The following is a 23,784-nucleotide window of genomic DNA, read 5'->3' on the forward strand; positions in this document are numbered from 1 at the left end:
AGTGAGACAAATGGTAAAATAGACACTTCAAGAGAATAAAATTGTGAAGTGCTCAGGTAGCACTGTGGAGAAGGGAGTTTCAATTCAGAGGGCTTTCCAGATGAAACAGACAATTAAACTCTTGTTGTAAAGAGATTCCTCCCTCCCCGTTTTTCTATTTTTTTTTTCCTCCTTTTTTTCTTTTTTTTTTTCTTTAAAGCAAGGGGAAAATAATACTGGGAATTTAGAAACATGAATTTTTAAAACCTAATAAGCTACACTAACAATCTACACAATTCCCTTCCGTTAAAATATTCATTTGGAAGTACAAGATTTGTGATGAGGGCAGGCTGGGTAAACAGGCCTGAATGCTGCTGGTGCAGGGGGGTCTGAATGGTACCCCCCAAGGCCGGTGCTAATCCTTGGCTTAGCCCTGTCTTGGTTCTCCTCCTTGTCCCTCCACGTGTTGGAAAATAACAGCCAAGGAACTGCACAGCGCATTTATGAGGCAGGGGATGTAAACTGCCCTTTTTTATCTGTGGGGACTGTCAGACAGAGACAGAGGAGGAGCTGAGCAGTCTGGAGGAACAGAGACCTGGCAATGGGAAGTTCCAAGCAAGCCTTCATGGTTTGCCAGTTTTCCCAAGTGCTCCTCTAGAAGTGACCAACTTGCACCTGACAAGAGATTTAGGTGTTGACAAAGAGACATATTCCATGGATTTGTCTTCCTAGGCACCTGCAGCCACACCTTCTATGTTGCTTACCATAGGACCATGTTTTCTGCTGTACTGTTAGTCCAAAAAGACACTTAAAAAACTCTCTGGAAAAAAAGGGCATTCCCACATTTTAATGAAACCTTCAAGAAGAGGGATGAAAAGCCACTCTTTGGTAGTTAGAGAAATGGTTTTAGGCTCTATTTCCTTTCCCTCCCCTTCTCGCTTCATCCCAGTACCAAATACATTCAAACTGAACAAACACTTTTCTCCTAGCCTGCTCATGCCTCATGCTTTTGTCTTGTCTTTTTTTTTTTTTTTTTTGTTATAATTCTTTGCAATCTTTTTGACTTAGCTCAGTTCTCTTCTCCCTCTGCTTCCCTTTCCTTATATTTAGCTCCGTGTGACTGGACTCCAACCTTCTCACTCTCACACACAATGCTATTAAAATTAAGTTCTTTTGTGTAACTCTCTACTTCATTAGAGGGCTTCAAGCCACTCCTGAAATCCCAAGCCAGTCTTTGTAAAGTCTCAGTTCACCTGAAGGCAAACTTCAGCACGTGGTTTGCTTCACATAAGCCACCTTCTTCCCACCAGTTTGCCACATGATTTGCCACGAGATTGCCACGTGGAGCTGCAGACTAACACAAAATGACCATACAAAAGAAAGGTGCACGTTCCTTTCTTGCAGCACAAAAACACGCACCATATGAAATATAAAATAATAAAAAGGAGTGGACTGATTGAGGAGAATCGGTCCTGAAGGAACCTGGTGAAGAAAATCAGTGATAAACTGCCTCTGTGCACCAGAAATCCTGCTTTACCAGGGACGAAAAATGCTCAGGCCTTCCTGAAAACATCACGGAATTCCAAGTACTAACTAAATGATGTCTTCCACTTTTGAAGGAGAGGGAGGTGGCAATTCATCAACCAGGTATTTATTCCACCACATGCTCCTCATACCTGGGCAAAGGTGCCAATATCTCAGTGTGGGCAGCAGAGAGGATGGAACTCACCTCCTACTGAGCAGACCAAACCAGTCAGCAGGGCTGAAAACAACCGTTTCTCACTAGTCTTCCAAACCATCTCTAAGTCCCATTTATTTTCAGCACCCAGATCTTTAGGTCCTCAGCAGGCTGGAAAGTGGTGACAGAAGTCTCAGTTGATATGTACATGACTAACACACTCAAGGATATTCCTTTGGGACAACAAAGATAACAGTGCCCAGGGCAAAACTGTCAAGAGAAAGAGGGAAGGTTTGAATGAGCTTCAAGAAAAAAAACTCTATTCTGAACTCACCAGCCATGAAGTACTCATGCAAGAATTACTTTTCTTCTTTTTTTTTTTTTTTTCCTAAAAAATGAACTTTTCTTGCAATAGCTGGAGGTGTCATCATCACCACTGGTCTTGCCATTATTAATAATAAGCTCAGGTAAGCATACAGAATAGGAGGAAGTTGTCAGGGGAGAAGACAAAGATGAGGCCGTTGACTCACAGAGGAAAAGTGGAGTACATAGAAGAGGAAAAGTAGATAAGGACTATGGGATTTGGACACTCCCCCCTTCCTATTTCCAGTGCCCGGGTAGGGTCTGAGCAGTAAGATATGTACCACAGACGAGGATAATAGCTGTGATTGAGCAGCCTAACTGCCCCAAGCTGCAGCAGTGCTCCCCTCTACCTGTCTCTCCCCAGAGACAATGCTAGGACAAGGACCAGAGGCAGGGATTTGGAGGGAGCCAGCAGCATAAACCTCTGTGGAGGACTGAGAGGGGTAATGACCCCAAATCAGGAATAACCAGCACAGGGCAGCAAGCTACAGCCCTCGGTGCAGGAAGGACCCCGACACACAGTTCTTCAGGGAGTTGAATTTAGGGAGCTGCCCACAAAAAGCCTGTAATGAGTGGGAGAGGAGCCAGTGCCCAGATGAAACATTTGTCTGCAGCATGGTCTGCAGGCACAGCAGGAGGGAAGCCCAGCAGGACCGAGCCACTGGGAGGGAGGCTCCTGAGAAAAGGTGATGGTCAAATTCACACCCCAGAGCTGGGTGTGAACGGCCAGTTCTGATTGACAAAGTGTGGAAGTGGGAAGACTTCAAAGACACATTTTGCAACAAGAAGTCATGACTACCGCCCTGAAAATAACAATCTTGAGGCGTGGGCTAAGTCCCACCTGATACTGAGGCAGTAGGAGAAGGAGTGGCCAAACGCAGAGGTGTCTTTCCTACCCTGTGAATTTGTCAGGGTGCCTCGACCTCCTCCTGCTCGTGTGCTGCAATGCAGCGAAAGCTGGGCACTTTGTAAAATGACAACGTTGTAGAAGCTCTAGGTGCAAATGCAGCATGGGCAAAAGCCTTTTTATTCAAACTGTGCTACTTAACGAAGTGGTTTGTGAAACCATTTTCGAGTCTTCGGCAATTTTCCCTGCTTAAAGAAATCATTTTAGCATCATCTTCATGGGTTGTTCATAGACTTTAAGCCTCCAAGTTCACCCCATGGTGTCACCTGAAAGGGCACTGCGGGCTGTGGATCACAAGTCCAGCAGAACTGGAAAGTTCATTTCCCATATTGTTTCAGCCTCAGTACTTAATTCTGGGAGGAGGTAATTCTGCATCAGAGTGAGACAAACTAGGTACAAACCACAGATTACTTTTCAGAGGAGTTAATCTTCCTATCCATTATCTAGAGTAATTCAAAAAGCACAAAAAAATTGAACTGTTCTTGAAGAAAGAATTCATGTTCAGGTAATTACAAATAACAGACACATCTGGTTATCTTAATTGTTTGGGAATGTCTCAATTATCTAAGAATGTTTTCATAAGGACTCGGAGACAGTAAAACTTTCTCACGGCAGATTGCATTCACTGATGAGAGGAAATTCAGCCGAGCTAACACACTGGAGCGTGCTTAGACCCGCAGAGCACTTTCAGTCCCCTTGCCAATGGGCTTTATTTGCCCCTAAAGAACAACAGACTATGAAGTGAGAAATGGTAAAGTCCCACTTAGGCAGCAGCAGCCCCTTTCCCTGAGAGCTGCAGCTTTTCCAGCACTCCTGTGAAAATGAAGGAGGGTTTTGTGTACTGCTGGTTCGGCCAGAAAAATGACAGCAGTGATTTTTTTAGACATCTGCCCCAAAGAGAGGTGAGCCCAGCAAAGGCCCTTGTCACGCTGGAGGGCAGTGGGGGGGTGTTTGGTGGCTGGTGAGTGGCACCCCTTCCCTCACAAATATTTGAAGTGTCTCTTGCCTAAGGGGGCTCATTGCAGAGGAGCTCAGAAGTTCCTGCAAAGCTGAATTCACCTGCACAGGGTGGTGGCTGCTTATCGGGGACACAGAGCCAAACCCCAGAGAGGGGGACCTTTCAAATGCATCAAATGCACACTCTTTCCCCAGTTCTGCATGCCATTTCATCACACAGACTACAAAAATCAGCAGCTGGCCCTTGGGAGTTTCTTCCCTCACCTCTTCAGCCTCCTAAGAGGTGGCAGGGAAAGGACAGAGGGGAATTCTGCACTTATGCCAGGGTGCCTGCACCCCAGTGATGGAGGGTGAGAGGGTTTCTCACACATTTCTATCCCATAGCTCATCCAGCTCTTCCACCAGGGCCACAGTCACCTGGCTCTGGTCTTTTCTGCTTAGGGCTGAAGAACCTCTCAGCTCTCAGCTTGCTTCTGCATGTAGCCTAACTAGCACCTTTGCATGGCAGACATGATTGGGGTGAAATCCTCTAAGTGGAGCGAATGTCCCCCTGTGGCTAATCAAACCAGCAAGGGGGGGTGTTGCTGAGGCTCCACACAAGTCCCAATCGATACTATTTATCTGGCTGAACGTGCAAGCTGGCCACGTCCCCTCCACCTAATGCCCACTCCCATCCCCTCCACCCTGTGGGTATCAGCGGGAGGGAACCTGATGTATGCTGGTAATTATCTGCTGCTGAAAAGAAGTGCTATTTCTCTTATTTTTGTAATGCAGATCAATGCACATGTCACTACTGAAAAGCTGTGTCATTTAGGATGGAGCATTAACCGCTAGGAATGGATTCTGAAGCTCCCCACTTGTGGGTGGAATATTTTCTGGAGGAGTGGAGCCTTTCAAATGCCGCATTTCATTTATCCCACTGCCTCTTTAAGAGTAGTCGGTGGAGGGTGTTTGAGAAAGTGACAGTTTGTCATCTCCTTCCCCAGCGAACGAGAGCTGGGGACAAAGTGGCAGCAGGGAAAGCAGCAAACTGGCACAGGAAGGTGAGTGGGGGAACATGGACAGCCTTGCTGGGGGAAGGCAACAGCCCAGCAGTGGGGCTGCAGGGGAACAGACTCCAGAGGATGGAGGGATAATCATGTGGGAGAGAAGGAAAGTGTTCCTGTGAGTGCAAACACGGTGAAGCACCCAGGGAAAGAACAGAAGGCAGGCTGGAAAAAGGGCAAAAGCTGGATGCTTCACTAAGAGGGGTGCAAATCTGGAAATCAACATGCACACACAGACACCCACACAACCCCCTCCTGCCAAAATTGCCACCTAGGAGCTGTGCTAGCATGGGCTATCCAAAAAGGAGCCATCTGATTTGCAGTGCGAGGGAAGAGTTTTCCAAGTTTCTTTCTCTTCTGCACAGGAAAGAAACAGAAACTTCTCCAGATTCTTGCTAAGAATGAGGGACAGCAAAGTCTCTTACTGGCTGTCAAGCCCAGGTAAAGAGGAGCACATAATGGTCACAGCTGGGGTTCACTATGGTCCTTCACCAAGAAAAACCTCAAAATCTGTCAAAAGGGAAATTATCAGTTTACAGTCATGTAAATTATGAACTCCAGTCCTCTAGCTGGGAATTTTTACTAACTCACCTTTACACCTCCAGGACAACCTGGTCACCATCCAACTGGAAAGACACACAGTCCCCCTAAAACAGAGATTCTGGCAAAGCAGTTACTCAGGTGCTGCTACAGCGCTGCTGTCCTGCACCCAAAATATTTACCTGCTGCTTTAAGGAACGTGCATTTCCCTGCTCGGGCTGCACCTTCCCCTCAGCCACACAGGTGTACACAGCCCACACTGAGGGTGTTGACAAACCTGAGACACACTAAGCACTAATAAAATGTGACCCATACCTTTCCCTGCTTGCTATTTGCCGTTGTTAAAACAGGCATTTGCCTTACTTTGCAGCTATGATTTTTAGAGCATATGCTCGCTATGTACGAGGGCTCCTCTTTGAAAGTTCTGTTACTCCTCGGAATTGCTCAAAAATGTCAATATTCTTTTGAGTACTTGATATTTACAGTTTGATATTTAAAGTGTGCAATTTGTTATCTAAATTGCATAGCACACATTCAGTTTCCCGACTGAATGACCTAACTTTTATGAACCTTTCCAGCTTTCACAGGAAAAGGTTTTGTTTAGACACGAAACACCTTTCCATGATTAGACAAATATCAGCTACCTCGGAAAAGCATTGCAAAAAGGGTTATGAACAAAGAGAAATAGAAATTATATTTAGAACTCCACAGAGATGCAAATAGTTATTCCTTCCTTCACCTACAGCCCGTACGTAGTGCCCAGATTGTTTTTCTTTTTTACTGATGTTGATTTTCTTTTCATACTCAGAAAAGAAGACACATGGCTAGTTTGAAAGCTGATCAGATCCCTCGTTCATTTGAAAAGCTTATTTCTAAATAGTACTTGCAAATATGTGATGAGCATAAATTTGGAAACTGCTGAAAAACTAGTTCTATGTGTCATAACACAGGGTGTTGGGTTTTTGATGTGGGACTGAAGCACGATGAAAAGCCAAAGTCCTACCAAAAACCCACTCCCTGATGACCAGCCAAAGGAGGATTGGAGAAGCAGCATTATTTCTGGACACATTCCATGTCCTTTTTCACTGGAGCAGACAAGTACATATGACCTCTTTGCAATGATTCAGGGTTTTAAAGCTGTCTCCTTAAGCCTCTTGATCACCACTTGTCCCTCCCCATTGACAAGCTAAGCACTTACAAGTTTTGAAGCCTCCTTGGCTCACTTTTAAATTTTCCTTTCCACATCTTATGCCAGCAGTTACCCAGAGGGAGAAAAAAACCTCACCATATCCATCCTTCAAAAAGTCTAACTTTCACTCTGCTAGTTCTAATCCATTATCTAGGCCCACTAATGTGTACTACATCATCAGAGGAGCAATGCTCTGATGATGTAGTACAGCCCATGTACATGTACATCATCAGAGTTATATCCTTCTGATCTGCCTGTGGGTTTAATAAGCATTCCAGATGGCTTGCTATGCCTGAAGCAAGAATGGATAATCACACAGCTCTACCCTCAAAACAATAATAAAATAAGGACACAGTAGCATAGGGGCTCGTGCCTGCCAAAAACACTCAATAGACTGTATAATACAATAGTCCAACGTGATCGGTGAGGCACATTTATACCCTCGCTGTTTACAGGTGAACGGGACCCGGTTTTAAATAAAACAGAGGTTACAAATATGCGGTGGTGGTGTTGTTATATATTGCAGTGCAGCCGCGGTGCCCGAGCCAGGAGAAGGAGCAGGGGCCCCACTGGTGGGTCCAGAGCTGCACCCCCATATCTCACCCACAGACACGGCTCTGTGCTGGCCGGAGCTGAGGAGCGGCACAGTGTTCCTGCAGAGCCGAACAGCACCTGCATATCTAATCTGGTATCTACTGGATTTGCAGGGTATCCATCAGCCCGGCTCCCAGCCATCAGGTACAGCAGCAATAAGTGTCAGGAAGCCTTTCCTACCCAAGGAAAATTATTCCTCAGTGGGGCTGCTTGCGGCACACAGCCTGAGCGGCGCACGCCTGGCTGCCGGTGTGGCCGCTGCTGCAGCAGCCGCTGCCGCCCCGGCACAGTTGCTCCAAAAATGTTGTTTTCCACTCAGAAATTACTACCCCTTTCCTTCCACGGTGCTGTGCCACGACCAGGCAAGGCACGGAGTGCTATCCATCAATCCCAGGGATTTGCAGAATAAGTATCTTTGTGTTATATAAGCACCTATAACTTCAAAGGGGTTGGTGTGCGGGGGTGTGGTTTGTGGTTTGGGGGTTTTTGAGAAGAGAAAAAAAGCTTCATGGTGAAAAAAGAAAGAACTTAAGAGATGAAGGCTCTGTTCTCTCCCTCCTTTGAATAAGTGTTAAGTGGAGGAAGAAGGAGAAGCAAAGCAGCCCTCTGATTAGTCCCAGGAGTGCCTTCTCCAGCAATCCAATATGCAGGATAAGATACAGGCAGGGTGAACATGTACCCCTTCCCAAGTGGGGAGCAAACCCTCAGAGCTGCTGAAAGATGAGTTCAGGGGTAGCCTCGAAATCAAGAGAAATTTTGACATGAACTCTAAGCAGGGATGGGATTTCCATCTAGGGCTGCAGAGAAAGACCAGATACCCAGATAGGCACGAGTGTATCCGTCTCCGTAGGAGGAAAAGGTAAATCATCCCAACTCTCGGCAGATTTAACTCGGAGAAGAGCAGCTCGTTGACGTCAACCATTTAGTGTGCTGATGGATAATTTTTTCCCTGGCCAAGCAAGTGGGTTCTACTTTAGTTTTAACATTAAACGCTATTAAATGAAATGAATACAGCATGTTTCCATCGTGCGTGCTGCTGGAGCTGCTGTGACAGCTAAGGAGCTGCTGAGCATGATGTGTCAAGAAAATGTACCAGGAGAAAAGTACATGGAGCTACTGTCAAAAATACAACCGGGATTGTGAACAGCATTTCGGCTTCAGACGCCGGTGAAATTATTTTTTAATTGCATCTGTACACCCAGGCAGATCTTTAAGGGTTAACTGCACACAATGTAATGAATTCAATAATGTTGAGTTAAAAAAGGTCTAATTAGCAAGTAACCACTTTATTATGAAAGGAAATGGTAATGAATTTAATAGCTCAAAATCATTAACAATATTTAGTTTGCTGGTACTTGTTCTCTATTATCCTCATTAATATGAACATTTAATATGTTTTAAAATGGATTTGTAATACTTTCTGTACCATGAGGTTACACTGACAAAAAGAGTGTAATTATTCTGTTAATTGTAATCTCTGTCTGTTTGTGCCCCAAATAGTAGCATATTTATGTGTTAATAAAAAAAAATTAAGACTAATTAAGGGCGGGAAGTTTAAAAATGTAATTAAACAAAAACTCTTAAATTGCAGGTTGAATCACTCTGAGGAAAAAGTTTTGGAAGTGAGATGTCTGAAAAACAAGTTTTTTTGACAGATCTTTTCTCGTTAGAAAAGAAGAAAGGAAAAAGGAAACAGAAGCTTTAGTGTTCTTCACTGACAATGAATACTGAAACAGTCCTTGCCTGAGCTGGAAAAAGCTCAGGACTATCTTCTGGGACATGTGCTTGTGAGAAAGAGTGGTGTGGGACCCCAGTGAACTGGTTGCCCATAAGACACCCAGAAAACATAATTCTTCTCCCAGAATATCATATCAATCCCCACTGATTACCTTACCCTCCCCAGATCTTCTGTCCCTCTCCTTCACAGTGTAAACATCTTCATTTGTTGCCCTAAACCTTTTGTTTTTGCTAGACCTGTCTCTAGTGAGCAGAATTCTTGTTTATAAATCCTGACAAATTTTGTGCTACACTGAATGTGAGTTTCTCCTGAATCCATGGGGAATTATCACACCACTATTACTCCTTTTTTTTCACCTACCTCTTCCCTACTCATCAGTTTTTAGTGGCTGATTATTACCAATCAGGATCCTCTTCAAAACCCTTTCCGTAAAAATGAAATCAGCCCTCAACCTTCCTCGACACCAGAAACTTTGAGAGCTGTTTGCTCCGTTGACAGCACCATCTCCTCACTGGAAACAGCTGTTCCCATGACTCACCCAGGCGCTGGTGGGCAGAGCACCAGGCAGGATGGGAGGGCAGCATCCCTCGGGTGCTCCATAGGTGGGTGATCCACCCACCCCCCCCACAGAGCTCAACACAGCAATTCCCACCCTGGCAATCGACTTAATAGGCTGATTGAAGAACCTGAGGATAATGGTGGCAATGAGGGAGATATCAGCGTTATTCCTCTCAAATATTCCTGGTTAAATCTCCTTGTTTAATCTGGCACGTGGTGGAGGTGGGAGCAAGGTCCATGAACACACAGGCACATGGATCAGCCAACTGAGGATGCCTTTATTTGTCTGTGTGTCCATGTCACCCCTTGGGCTCCAGACAGCTGTCCTGCCCAAGAACCCCCATCCCATCCACGTGAGCAGCCAAGCCCACCTTAGACCATTCTGTGATTATTTTTTTTTCCCCCTAAGGAAAGGAACTAAAAAAAGTGGTGAAATTAAAGTGAAGCATCTCATTTGCCCACAAATGACATACTTCAACTTTCCATTTTATAGGGGGGAAAAAAAAAAAAAGTTGTGAAGGATTCTTTTTTTTAAAACTTATTACAATTTCCAATTTTTATTTTTTTTTGAATTGCCAGTGAAGAGAAAAATATGTGATTTGCAGAGCTCTAAAAATAACGAGTTAAAATAGTTTCTGCCTCTCTAAGGAGGCCTCTTAGTCCTATAATTTCTGCAGATTTTGCCTTTCAGGATGGGTATTTTAAAGAATGATATAATGTCATTTCTATAAGTATCGTCTCATAATCTGCTGCCACTGTTGGAAATATAAGTTTAGAGACAGCTTGAGCAGAAGAAATATCAGCTCACTCAGCTACACTAAAAAAATAAAGTATTTTAAGAAGAGGGGCAGGATGTATATTGCAAAGGTGAGCAAAGAGTGCCAAACATTTTTGAGAATCTCGCTTTTGATTTCTATCTCTGGCTGCATTTGCAGCCCTTTTGTGTTTGTCTACTGCAAACAGTTCAGCAATGACTATTACGGGGGTGTTCACTCCTAGAAAGAAAATTTTAGAAAGGACACTCACATTTGGGCTGGAACAGCGTGTACAGTGTTTCATTCTAAAAATAAACAACACCAAGTGTCCAGTTGGAACAAAGCAGTGTTGTTCAAATTGTAGATATTTACCTTTGGCCAGCCTAAACCCAACAAATTAAAAGTATTATAATTATTAAAAATTCAGTTTACTATTAAAATTTCAAGCTACTCAAGTAAAAAAAAAAAAAAAAAGAAGAAGAAGAAATCTATCTTCTGTCTAATCCATCTGATCTACCACATTTTTCATTTTTAACTGAATCTAATCATCTTTGCCCAGCGGGGACCTCTCTGGCCTCCATGCCCAGGACTCACTCTGGTTACAGGGATGTAAGAGAAGGGGTGGAAGGGGAAGGTGGGGAGTGGGGTCTCGCTGCCAGAGGGGATTTTTGCCCCGGTGCTCTGAGGAAAACCACCACTTCCTCCCGCATGGCCAGCAGGGTGGATGTGCTCCCTCGAGATTAGCCCCTGTTTATCAAAGACCAAGACAGCGGCAAACATTTGTGGGTTGCAAGGAAAGAGGAAGGAGGTAAATGCCAGATGGAGAGGAAAAGGAGGCTAAAAAAATGCCAAGGTTGAATCCATGCACGAGAGCAGTGGGATTATTTCGGTCTGCAAGCTACCACCAGGCTTAGTGGTAGCCCTACCAGAGAGCCTTTCAGGCTTCAGGAGCTGGCAGCACAGAACAGACCAGTCATCTACAGCCACGTAATTTTGTAACTCAACCTTATAATAAACCTTGCCCCAGATTTGTGAGACTTCCAGGAAAGAGCCTTAAAGGTCTTGCTTTGGAAAGCTGCACTGCCCCTTCCTGGTTTCCTTCTCATGCTCATCATGACAAGAGCTAATCATGTGAGAAAGATTCAGGAATTATTGAAGGAAACTGGACCTTAAGTTCAGTTGGAAAATGGGAGTTTTGTTCTCGGTAATAGTGAAAACAGATGCAACTACAGCCAGAATGTCTCCCTCTTTCCACAGAGGAAAAATGGCAGTGAAAGCCAAAAAGAAAAAAAAAAGAAAAAATAGGTTTCTCTTAGTGCCAGCAAGCCTCTGTTCTCTTCAGCAAAACAAACAAGAAAAGACATAATATTTCTACTCTGTGTGCAGGTTTTATTGACTAAGATGTAGGTTTGTGTTATGCTCAACCTTTGCACAGTGAAATGTGTGGCGTGCACGACAAGAACAGAGTTTCTCCCTGATGGGCAGTGCTGGTTCCCAGAGAGGGCTGCTATCCTGCTTCCTTCAGGAGAGCTGTGACTCTTTAATCCTTGCAATTGCTTTCCTTATCCTACCCAAAAGAAGAATTGCACAGAGAGATGAACCTTTCCCCATGGAGATACAAGATTATCTCCTCATGGAATTGTAAGAGAACTTTTATTGCACAATGGGTGACCCTAACAGAAAGAATCTTTCTGCTTTGGGAACCACAGTGAAGAATTTGTCATTTGCAGGTAATTTTCCTAAGGGAGGGCTGATTCTTTTAGGTCTATTCCTTAGATGAGAGCTAATTGGAAAACAAACATCTCCTCCCCAGCTTGGGATGCCTCTTAAGCATGCAGATCCTGACAGCTTCCCCGAAGATAAGATGTCCCAAATGGCTGTCTTTTAGGGATAACTGAGCATGTTCATCCTTTAAAGTGGGACTCACACAGTTCCCAGCCAGGACAGTTCCAGCATTCAGTGTTTTTTTTTTTTTTTTTAGCACAGCAAAGTCTCTCTCTACGTATTTCCATGAAAACAGTTGTTGTAGGTAAGGACAGGAGAACTCTCATCTCCACATCATCAGGAGACTTATCACCAGCACCTATCTAAGATCTCAACACTCTGCTCATTTTATGCTCACAGACTTGGGTTAGTCACTGATCTCTGGCTGTGTGGAGAAAATCCTGGAATTTTCTGGCTCCCACTCTAGCTCCTACTCTAGCCTTCACTGAAGCAGATTTCCCACTATAAATTCAAGTGATCCATCATCTGAACTCTTACATAAGCCTTTTTACTTCCTTCTTATCCTTTAAGTCATAACTACCTAAGCTAGAAGTAAATGACAAAGGTTTTGGTAGGTTTTGAAAGAACACTGAAAGATTCCACTGCCCCCAATAATTTCTTGTAAACAAAAAACACTCAATCTAGACTTGCTTAAGGCTCAGAGGTACATTTAACACCCAACAGCACGAAGCAGAGGAACAATGCAACTGTGCATTTGGCAGTGCACCACTGTAATAATTTCCAGGGTAAATGGACTGGCAATTTTAGCCACATGGATAATATCCAGGCCAAGGTGGCTGAATTCAGCCAGGCCTGCATCTGACTGAAGAGATCTGTCATACGTCAAAAGACACAAAGATGCACATTATTCCTGACTCCACCCAAGACATATGCTAGCCTCCATCCTTTGGGTTATCAGAGCTAACTGTGAGCCACCAAAAATATAGTGACATTGCAGGGGGTTTGCACGCATAGTGCTGTGATTTATTTTACTAAAAAGGAACCCACAACAAATTTTAGGAAGAAAAACAAAGGTGGTAAAGTCGTCCAAAGCAATCAATCCAATTCTATCTGTGTCTAATCGTTCTTTGCATGCTGATCATTACTAACTTTGTCCCTTTCTGGGAATCCAGCAGGGTCTTTTCAGCCGTGTTGTCATCTTATGTATAAGCCAAGAGAAGGTGGGAACACCCAAAGAAAATTATCCTCTTGGAAAGGCTGTAACAGCACTGTAATAGCTCTGCTCATGGCAGAGCAGACCTTCCGTTCCAGATGCCTCCCCAGGCAACCACAGTGCCAAAGGAATACCTCATATCCCTGCCTTTTTGGGGGCTGAGACAAGAACTGTTGCTTCAAACAGTCTCTGCTTTTGGCCCTTGCACATGAGGTACTGTGAGCAAGGGCTGTGCCTCCCCGAGATAACACAAGGATGGGGGAGTCCCCAGACTCGCTGGTAATGAGGTTTAAGTTTTTCTCGTGTATTAAAAACATCTTTTAAAACCTCCTCTTTACAAGACAATACCATTAAACTACTGATGCATATCAAGAGGAGTGCAACTCCAGAGGGAAACTCAGTGCTTCCAGGCTCTCTGGGAGAAGGCAGCTGCCTCCTCATCCCCACCTCGCCGCATGGAAAATGTACCCCAAAGGAAGTACAATGTGCACGTCCTTCTGCTGCCTGCTGGTGAGACTCTTGGCAATGCCATGGTCCCACCACCCACCACCAAAGCACATCCTATCAAGTTTAATAGGCCGTTACCATCTTCCTGCTGCCTCCTTCAGTTCCCGGGGGGAACCCACCGGTGACTCACTCTCCAGAAAGGCTATGGAAAGCTTTTCTCACTGTTTTCATAATTCTAGACGCTTTTAAAAGAATTTCTCCAAAGCCCTAATGCATTCCTTTACCTTCCACAGCTTGGATTGTGTAGGTCTTCTTCCCCACAAATCCCAGCAGGCAGGGGCTGTGCTCCTGGCTCCTCCACCAGCAACCCTGGCTGCATCCTCAATCCAAGTTTTAAACTCTTTCCATACACTCGCTATTTGCAGGGTGTGGGAATGGACCTGGATGGTGGCAATAGCCTGCATTTTTCTTTGAAGAGGTCCACATTAACAGATCAAAATACTGCCCTTTTTTTTTTAATATCTTTAAATATGTATTTTTTATAGTAAATACAGGACACTGGTCCAAGTCTTCCATAGTCAGTGAAATGAGGCCCTTTTGAAAGATGAATTTCGTGCCATGACCTTGAATCACTCTCTATACACAGAGGAAATACTGTGAATCTGTCACATAACAACTTTTATGTCTCGAATTAGTCCTGCATGGTATTGCCATATACATCTCTATAAATGTAATACAACACTATACATATACATGAAACCCACAAAGGCATCCCAAACACTCCTGGGTCATTTCCACATTCCTATACGTAGAGCAGAAATTTCAGCACTCTCTTGGTGCAATCCACAATAGCCTATCCCATAACCTGGTTTTTGTTGGTAGCCTCCTAAAAATCCCAACCTGCATTTATAAGAGCAATTGTAGCCTGTTGCTTGTGCCTTTGGAATGGAAGGAAAATTCTGGCTTGTCCCACACAGTACTTTACCTGGCATTTGGGTGGTCTCAGGACAAGACTGTACAGAAAAAGCTACAGAAAGCACCCCATTTAATCACATAAGCAGTGTTTTTCTTGAATCACAGGCACTGGAAATTTCTTCTCTGATTACCAGCAGTCTAGGCTGAACACACACCAAAAAAGACTGAGGAAAATATTTTGGGGGGAGACTGCAATGCGTCCCCTCACAATTTTGACTTTTTAGGACACTCCTGACTACTATGTCTGGCTGTTTGCTTTTCCACCAGGAAGCATGGGAAAGCAGAGGGCTCACGTGATTTGAACACCTCCTGTGTTTCAGTTTTCTCCTTCTTCTCTATTCTGCTCTCATCTCTTGGGGTTTTGATCCACAGAAATCTTTAGAAGGTTTATTTTTTCTACCTACAGAAGCTTTACCCATTAATGAAGGTCTCATCTAGTGAGTTGACATCATCATGTTTCCATAACCTACTATTCCCTGAATCACCCTGGTCTTCAGCAGGGATATTTTTTTTTTTCATGATAAAGCCAGTACTTAGATGAACATGCTACCTGTGATAATAAATTAGTTCTATTTAAGGTTTCTGATTAGGTTTTGATAAGCATCAGGACAGTTTTTTTAACTGTTACTTTCAAATGCAGCGCAAGAATAACTTCCAAAGAGATGGAAGCATAAAAAGTGTCCCTCATTTATATTATAAATCCACACCACCCTTGCAAGGGGAAATGTCTACAGACACCTCTACTCGGATGGCTGGAGACAATCTCTACAAGGGCATATTTTAAACATCTTCCAGGGCAGTATCTGTTCTAATGAAGAGCAACAAAAGGTTTTTATTTCCTAACGAGGTGCGCTGTTTTATCCAGTTTCCATGTTTTGGGTCCTCTCTGTGCAGACACTCGAAATCCTGGCAGACCTGGCCAAGAAACACTCTGTGTCCCAGAAATGGAGGTTTACAGCAAAGAACCACGCAAAAAAAACCCCCAAACAAACAAAAAAACCCCAAAACAAACACAAAAGCCCACAACTGTGGAAGAGCACAACTCTCAGTGTCCTGCTACTTTCAGACACTAAAGCATTCTGTTAAAAGGTGCAGAGACAGTGCAAACATACGTATCTTAATTTTCTCATTTTAAACCCAGCCAGAATTAGCACACTGCCAGTATCCAAAGGTGCAGACCTTGTTGCTCTAAACCTCCTAAAGTTGCATTGCTCTGGGAAAGGACAGGAACCATAAAAAGCCTGAGCTGGGAGGCAGCTTTTATGCCCATGTTCAGGCCTCTAGTAAGTTGTCCCATGGAATGTAATGAGACCTCCTGCTCAGCCAGGGCTCTGATTTCCACAGCCTGTGCCTGCAGCACTCCTGTGTTTTATAAGCCACATTAACTCACCTCTTGCACCGGGAGGTTGGGGCAGTGGCACACTGTCTAATAATGGAACATATTTGTTAATACTAATAGACATTTGTAAAACTACCACATGCCTTCAGCCTTCAAGTCAAAGCACAGGATGCTTGCTAAGGTTGTGAAATGTATGATGTAAAACTTGGGATGTTTTGGTTACAACATATCTCATTTATTTTTACTGTCATCACCCTCCCTGCTATATAATACCTGCTGCATGCAGAGTGAAATATTGCAGATGTTTTCAAAATAATTCTGGGCTGGTGGAGAAACCAAAAGGTCTCTTGTGCGTAAGGTCTGGTTATTTTCAATTCAAAACAACTAGGTAACAAAGTTTCTGTGTGCTGGTATTTTAAAAGGCCTGGATTCCTCCGAGCTGACTCATACTTGCACTGCCCACCCAAAAGCTCACCTCTGAGATCTTTGAGAGAGACTCAATCGCCATTTTGATACCCTCAGGATTCAAGAATGAAGAGTAAAAAGATAAAACTAGTTTTAACTATTCATTAGTTTTTGGTACTTCAGATAATTTGTGCAATGGCTTCAGGGGTTTAATTGAATCACTTTTCCCACCTTGTCTTAATTTTAATTATGCAGCAATCATTTTTACCAACCTGTGCAAAGGAGCCATATGAAAATGTGACATATGACAATATACATTTACCTAAGCTCTAGGACTACTCTGACCTACAGGCAATTAGCTACTGCCTCCAGCACTCAAACGACCAATTAAAGAGTTAACAAAATGCCCTCCAAATCACCTACATGTTCAGGTTTTTGGACTGCCATGAACATTATACTTCAACTGATATAATTTTTGACTGACTGATTTACTAAGTCTGCATCGGCTAAAATTCTAGAGCCATGCCTGTAAAACCAAGGAATCAGGTTTTATGAGGTGCTTTCATTATCATTAAAGACGATCCCACCTTAGCCCTTTCCCTAACAAGACAATCTTGCAGCAGTCATTACAAAATGTGATCCCAGCTTGTCATCAGGGGAAAAAATGGCTTGCTAGGTCAATGAGGACTGCGCTAAGTTCATCTCAAGGATGTAAGACATCCCTCTGAATGGCTACCAGCCAAGAACAAAAAAATTAAAGAGACACAAAGGACCGGTTTTTTTCAAGACCTGGCTCCCAAAGTTTTACAGGTAGCCAGTTCCAGAAATCCAGAGAGATTAAATCAGTAGTCGCAAATGGATGCCTTTACATGTCTTCATGATTTACAGTGTACTAGTGAGCATTTCACTGCAGCAAACAGATCATTAGCAGCCAGAACTGCACAACAGAAATGACCCCAGGATGGACAATTTCAAAGAAAAACATATTCAGATGTGTCCTTGCATGGGAATAAGGGAGATCCAGGACACTGCTAACTATACCAGCCAAGGGAGAAGTGAAGGGTGGTAATCTGCCCAGGAAATCCCGAGCTCCAGTCCTGTCTCCAACAATAACTCAAGTTGTGGTTTTGTAATCTCCTTTCCTCCCTTCCTCAGCTGGCAGTGGGGTTTAACAATGGCCTCTGACATATATTATATGTGGTGCCACTAGGACTGACATTCTGAAAGTGCTTAGAAACCAACAAATTGTCTGGGTGGCCCACCAGAACCTCATGAGCTGGGTATTCTGTCACCATTCAGAAAAGTTCTGCCTGCTGTCAGCAATGTGGTTTCACGATGCTATCTCACAGGTAGAGGTTCATTTGCAAACCCACCATCAGGATTCCATGCCAGGAAATCCTGACTCTGCAATGAAAAAATGCTGATAGAAGAGATTGGTACAGACCTGAGGCTTGCATGCTGATTCTCAGGTGATCTGATGCTGTTCCTCTGAGGCTGACTGACATCACGGTCTTAATGCTTGGAAGAAACTTTTCTGGACTGGAACAGAAAGAGAAGAGTATTACTGGAGTTCCTCCTCTGGCCCCAAAGACCCCAGCTGTGCCCAGATTTATACAGGGGAAGCCCCACTGGCTTTGCAGGGCCTAGGAGATGCTGCTCTTCTGAACCTGAAAGCACACTGAAAAGCCAGCCCAAAAGCCAGCCCAATCTTTTGGATGCCACCAGAAACTGAAGACAGAGCTAAACGATCCAGAATGGAATTTCTTTTCCACCCTCTGCACTTTCATTACTAAGACAAGGCCCATAGGGCATGTTGGCCAAACAGCTTCACTACACAAACATGGTAAGGTGAAGTGAATGGCATCACAGAGAGAAATTAATCAGTCCAGTGACTTAAGGCTACTTGTCTTCTTGCCTACCATGTGGGAAACCAATGTCTGGCAACAGCAACCTTAGCACTCCTGTTTTCCAAGTCAGTGGCTTTAGGGAGCATCATGGAGGTGACACTCTTGGCCTTTAAGGGGTTGGGGAAATCAATATTGGCAACATGAAGGACACTTAATGACAGTCAAAAAAATGTTTGTTTTTTTCATCAGAGGAAGAGACATGAGGGAAAATGGGTAGTTATATAAATGGCCAGGTAGGAAAAACAAAACAAAACATACAAATAAAATAAACATAAATAAACATTAACTTATTTATTTACAATAGTAAATAAGATACACAAAAAACAAAATTTTACTCCAACCAACCACCACAAATCAAAAAACCCAAAAGAAAAACCCAAAGAAAACCAGTAACAAGAAAACAAACAAAAAAACCTCAAACTGAAACAAAAACACCACCCAGCCCACAAAACTCCCAAGGCGTTATTTTTTTGGCTGTATTTGCTGTAAAGCCCAGTGAAAGAGAGTGAAAAAAGCAACTATTTGACACCCAGAGCTGCTTTGCTTTGAAAAATACGGAGACAAACTTAACAATGAAGAGTCGGGATTCCATAGGGTTGTTTATGTACAGAATACAGGCAAATGCATATGATTATGTAGAAGTGTGTCTGTGTGTAATGTAGCATTAACACCAATTCTAACAGCCTTATGAAATGATAGATTAAAAAGAAAGAGAGGAAGAAAGGAAGAGCAAGCTGGATTTTTTTTTTCCCCTCCTTTACAAATATGGTGCAGTTTACAGAAGCATGGGCCTTTTTTAGGAAGAATTCTAAATGCATCATTCAAATATTGTTTGAGCTGAATACATGATATACATATCATGAATACATATAATCACGGCGTGGTCTTTTGTGGAAGTTCTGAAAATAGCATTGGAAAAAGCTGACCATGAGTTTCCATCTAAGGATTTGCATTTGGTTAACATGTGTGAACCGACCCCATTCATCTCATCCTCAGTGGGAACCATCCTGCCGCTCCAAATGGCCAAGCTGAAAAGTTTGGCCTGAACGACAGGAATCATTTATGGGGGTCTGATATCAAGGACAGCACCTACAGCCACCAGGTGAAAATTATGGGAATGAATTGGGGAACTCCACAGCACTGAAAAATCCCTGTAGGTTATGCACCATAACAGCTCCTGCATTGCAACCGGCAGGCAAAATATGAGGAGCCCCGTGGCAAGTTAAGTTGTAAGTTATCTGCTGATTTTCCTAACCTTCTTCCACCAGTTCCCCTTTGGCAGGAAAGCTTAAGATTACTGGGAAGTCTAAAACTTCTTTCTCTCCACCTCCAGTCTTGCAGGATGTAGCTTAGTTTCTCTCACTTCTTCCATTGCAGATTGCTGGGGGGGGCAGGCGGGGGAAAGAAGAGAGAAATGGGTAAATCAGAGAAAAAAGGGCAATTAGGAGGGTGAGCTTCAAAAAGCTCCACAGCCCCTCTCTGCTCAGCTGGGAAGGTCTGTGCCGAGGGTGCCCACAGGTCAGAGGGGACATCGCTGCCCTCTGCAAAACCTGTGGGAGCGGGTGAAGGCGGAGGATGCAGGAAGGGTGGCAGGGAGGGCTGAGTGCTCTAAGTAGCATGTTTCCTAGGAAACCTTCGACAGCAAATATCACATTAGTCCTGCCTTGTGGCCCAGCTCATGTGATGTCAAGAACAATTTCTCACAACTCAGCTCAGAAGGTTAGCAAGACTTGGTGAAATGTTCAGTGACTCTGGCCTGGCTTTCCAGCTGGGAACAAAACATGAAACTTGAGGGTGTCTGCATTGGTTTAGAGTTTTGTGACAAATTCCTAAGCAAATGTTTTGTTACTTTTTTTTTAAAACATTATGGTGGATTTCCCCCATGAGTGAGTTTGCAGAGGCTCACCCAATTGCTGTATTGACTCTTAAGGAACTTCATTCAACAAAAGAAAGAAAAGAAAAATGGAAAAACAAGCAATCTCATGGAAAGCCTTACAACAGTGAGATCACTGCTCAGCTTGTGCACTGATTAAAAAAGCTCCGTCATAGACTTCTGGCATTACAAAACTTTGTTTACAGCTACCCTTTCTAATTTCTGTCAGCTGCAGCCCGAAAATATCCATAGTCTAGCAGATTTAACAAAAAAAGACGTAAGCTCTGGCAGCTAAACTCAGATATGAGATGCACTTCAGCCTCCCAAGAGGGCTCCCAGCAGCTCCTTAGTCTGGGACTCAACACCTTGGGATGGGTCTGAGTGCAGAGACGCAGAGTTTTGGTTCTGAAGGCTGTACAACGTTCTGAGATTGAGTATTTGGGGGGCTATGTGGTACCATAGACCTACTCACAGTCTACCCATTATGCACAGCTTGTATCTTTCTCCCCTGAATTCTTGCAAACTGTCCTGACTGGAAGGCAACCATGGTGTATTGTACAGGAAAAGTCCCACACTGCTGCCATTCTTAGTGGTTTTACATTTGTGACTTCAGTGGCGTTGGACTTCTAATTTTTTAAGAGGAAAAGATACTAAAACTGAAAAATCTTCCTCTGGTGACACACTTCATCTCATACTTAGTGAAATATAAAGACCTTTTTAATAGAAAGTAATATATTTAAACAAATTAAAAATAGCCCCACTAATTTCTTTTTAATCATAAGCTAACTTAGGTGTTTGACCTCTTTATTTCCTTTTGCTGCTTCTCATCTTCAGTGATTTGAGCCCTCACATCTTGAGGGTTTTTTCCTTTTTTTTTTTTTTTCCCACTTCCCAGGGAAATAAGGGAGGAATACAAAAAGAACAAGGCTGCTTGAGGTAACTGAGAAACATTGGCACTGAAATAGGCCCGTTGCTTCTTTTTATCCCAGTTTAGGTACAGGAGGCCTGATGGATCAGCTTTTCCTTCAGGAAAGCCAGGATTAAGGAGGTCAGGTCAGCAGTGTGAGAATGCCTGTAAGAGCAGTGTGGGAACACAAGGCTCTCTTATTAGCACGGTAATGTACTGAACCCGAAGCTCATTTAAACAAGATGGAGACAGTTGAGTTCTCCCCCCTCATCCCAAATCTGCTGTGCCCTCAGAGCTGTTTGATCTGCCAAGTGACAAATCTCCAAAGCTGTGCACTACTGGAAATCTCATAAACCAGAGCAAGTGCAACGTTAGGATTTACTGACCACTGCAAAGGTTTCTTTCAAGATCCAAAACCAGAGGTTTAAGCAGGACAGCAAAGGCTCCTGCTGAGATTACAGCAGGTGAAAATATACCAGAGCATGGAGTCCCCTTGAACCGCCACCAGCTTTGTGGGAAAATAGCGCTCATGGATGTAATATGGCACCCGCCCTCATGGAGCAAAATGGCATCTACCTTCATGGATGGAACATGGCACCCATCCTCATGGACAGAGCATGGCATCTGCCCTCACAAAGGGACATGGCACCCACCATCATGGACAGAGCATGGCATCTGCCCTCATGGATGGAACATGGCATCTACCCTCACAAAGGGACATGGCACCCGCCATCATGGATGGAACATGGCACCTGCTGTCATGGACGGAACGTGGCACTCGCCCTCACGGAGCAACATGGCACCCGCCCTCACAGACCGAACATGTCACCTGCCCTCACGGAGGGAACATGGCAGCCGCCCTCAGGCAGGGACATGGTACTCGCCCTCACAGACGGAATATGGTACCAGCCCTCATGGACAGAATATGGCAGCCTCCCTCACGGAGCAGCATGGCACCCGCCCTCATGGACGGAACATGGCACCCACCCTCACACAGGGACATGGCCCCCGCCCTCACAGACAGAACATAGCATCAGCCCTCATGGATGGAACATGGCACCCGCCATCACGGATGGAACGTGGCACTCGCCCTCACAGACAGAACATGGCACCCACTCTCACGGAGGGAATATGGCACCTGCTCTCACAGAGGGAACATTGCATCCACCCTCATGGAGGGAACATTGAACTCACCCTCTTGGAGGGACCATGGCACTCACCCTCTTGGAGGGACCATGGCACTCACCCTCACGGAGGGAGATGGCGCCCGCCCTCACATGGCACCCACCCGTCCCTGAACCCCTCATCCCACAGCCCCGAGCCCTGGCCGGCACCTCCAGCTGGCCTCAGCTCACCTGTGCTTTCCTCTTTGGTCAGGTGTTTTCACCTGTCCCAGGTGTTTCCGCCATCCCCTCACGGAGGCTGGAACGACAGGGACGGCTCCAGCATCCCCTCATGGAGGCTGTGAGGGGAGGTGGGAGCCGTCCCCGCCAATTCCCACCGCCCTGCCCTCACCTCACCAGCGGCGCCTCAGGGGAAGGTGGCTGAGGAGCAAGCATTTACTAAAATAAAGCATTTACTAAGTAACAATTTTAATAACAATAATAATAATTAAAAAATCTAAAAGCTGTTTCCCTCACTATCAAACTTGTGACTCCGGTATTTCCTGGCTGACAAAACCACACTGCATTTTTTTCCCCACGTGCTCTCCAGACCGAGGCTGCCACCCTCACACACACGCACACGTGCTGCACACGTGTCATATCTCCCAGACATGTAAATGCTTGGGGTTTTTTTTAAGTTAATTCTATCCCAGAGCAGTAACAGATCTTATAACACTTTCAGTGATGTTTCTTGTACACTAAGGACCTGAACAAACCAACATTTGAATGCTGGTAATGCATAAATAGCCATATCACCTTCATCTGAGGCACCTGGATAAACATTCCCTCTTTCTTCCCAGCTCCCAAATGATGGAAAGCAACACCTCACCCATAGGAACCACAGACAGAACTTTTGGGGTCCCTTCCAGCATGTTGTCACCTGCTAAGGACCGGGACGGGAATGCAAAGAGCCAGATTAATACCAATGCAGACCTAAATAATATCTCAGTATCTTATAGATAAATGATTTGGAAAGAAATATCTGTTCTTATCGTGAGGAAAGATCTATAACTCACTCTTAGCCTTTCATCACCAGGAGGAAATATACTGCGACTTGCGCCAATCCATTATCTGTTCTTATTTTCCTCTGTACGGGTATTTATCTCTCTGGCTCACTCTTTATCAACCCAGCCACCCGTGATCACCCAAGCGCAAGGTTCATGTGGGGCCCAAGCCAGCCCTCCCACTCGGGTGGGAGTCTCTGCTCTTCTCTGACCAGCAAGAATAAGAGGTGCACAGCTTGTTTTCATACTCTACATTACATTTGTCCCTGTCCGCAGCCGAAATCCCATCCTCACGTGATGTGATTTTGTTGTGACGGGACAGCGGGTGGCTAAAATCTGCGTGGTATCGGTCTCAGCACTGCAAATCTCAACAGGAGGGGCTGGAGCTGAGCATTCCCCCAAGCCTGTACACGTCCCAGCCTGGGGTTTTAGGTCGGGCATATTTTGAATTCCAGCTTGTTAGAGTTACTGGCTCATGCACCCGTCTCCCCTCCAGCTCCCAGAGAGGATCTAGGGCTGCTT

At 44.5% G+C, this 23,784-nt stretch overlaps 1 long non-coding RNA gene across 2 annotated transcripts in view; it reads right to left on the reverse strand.

Moving 5' to 3' along the window:
- The window catches only part of LOC114061774, a 129,403-nt gene that overhangs the window by 27,848 nt on the left and 77,771 nt on the right, over window positions 1-23,784 (reverse strand). Inside the window, exons 1-2 of one of the 2 annotated variants that reach the window (XR_003572210.1) lie at window positions 19,571-19,690; window positions 17,853-17,942 (exon numbers count right to left, since the gene is read on the reverse strand). This is a non-coding gene — a long non-coding RNA (uncharacterized LOC114061774). Of the gene's footprint in view, window positions 1-17,852; window positions 17,943-19,570; window positions 19,691-23,784 lie in introns of those variants that run through there. The other variant, XR_003572211.1, reaches the window with a different exon arrangement.

Source organism: Empidonax traillii, unplaced genomic scaffold, assembly GCF_003031625.1.
Source record: "Empidonax traillii isolate 1590-97213 ecotype Southwest subspecies unplaced genomic scaffold, ASM303162v1 scaffold357:size1057043, whole genome shotgun sequence".
Lineage (NCBI taxonomy): Eukaryota > Metazoa > Chordata > Aves > Passeriformes > Tyrannidae > Empidonax > Empidonax traillii.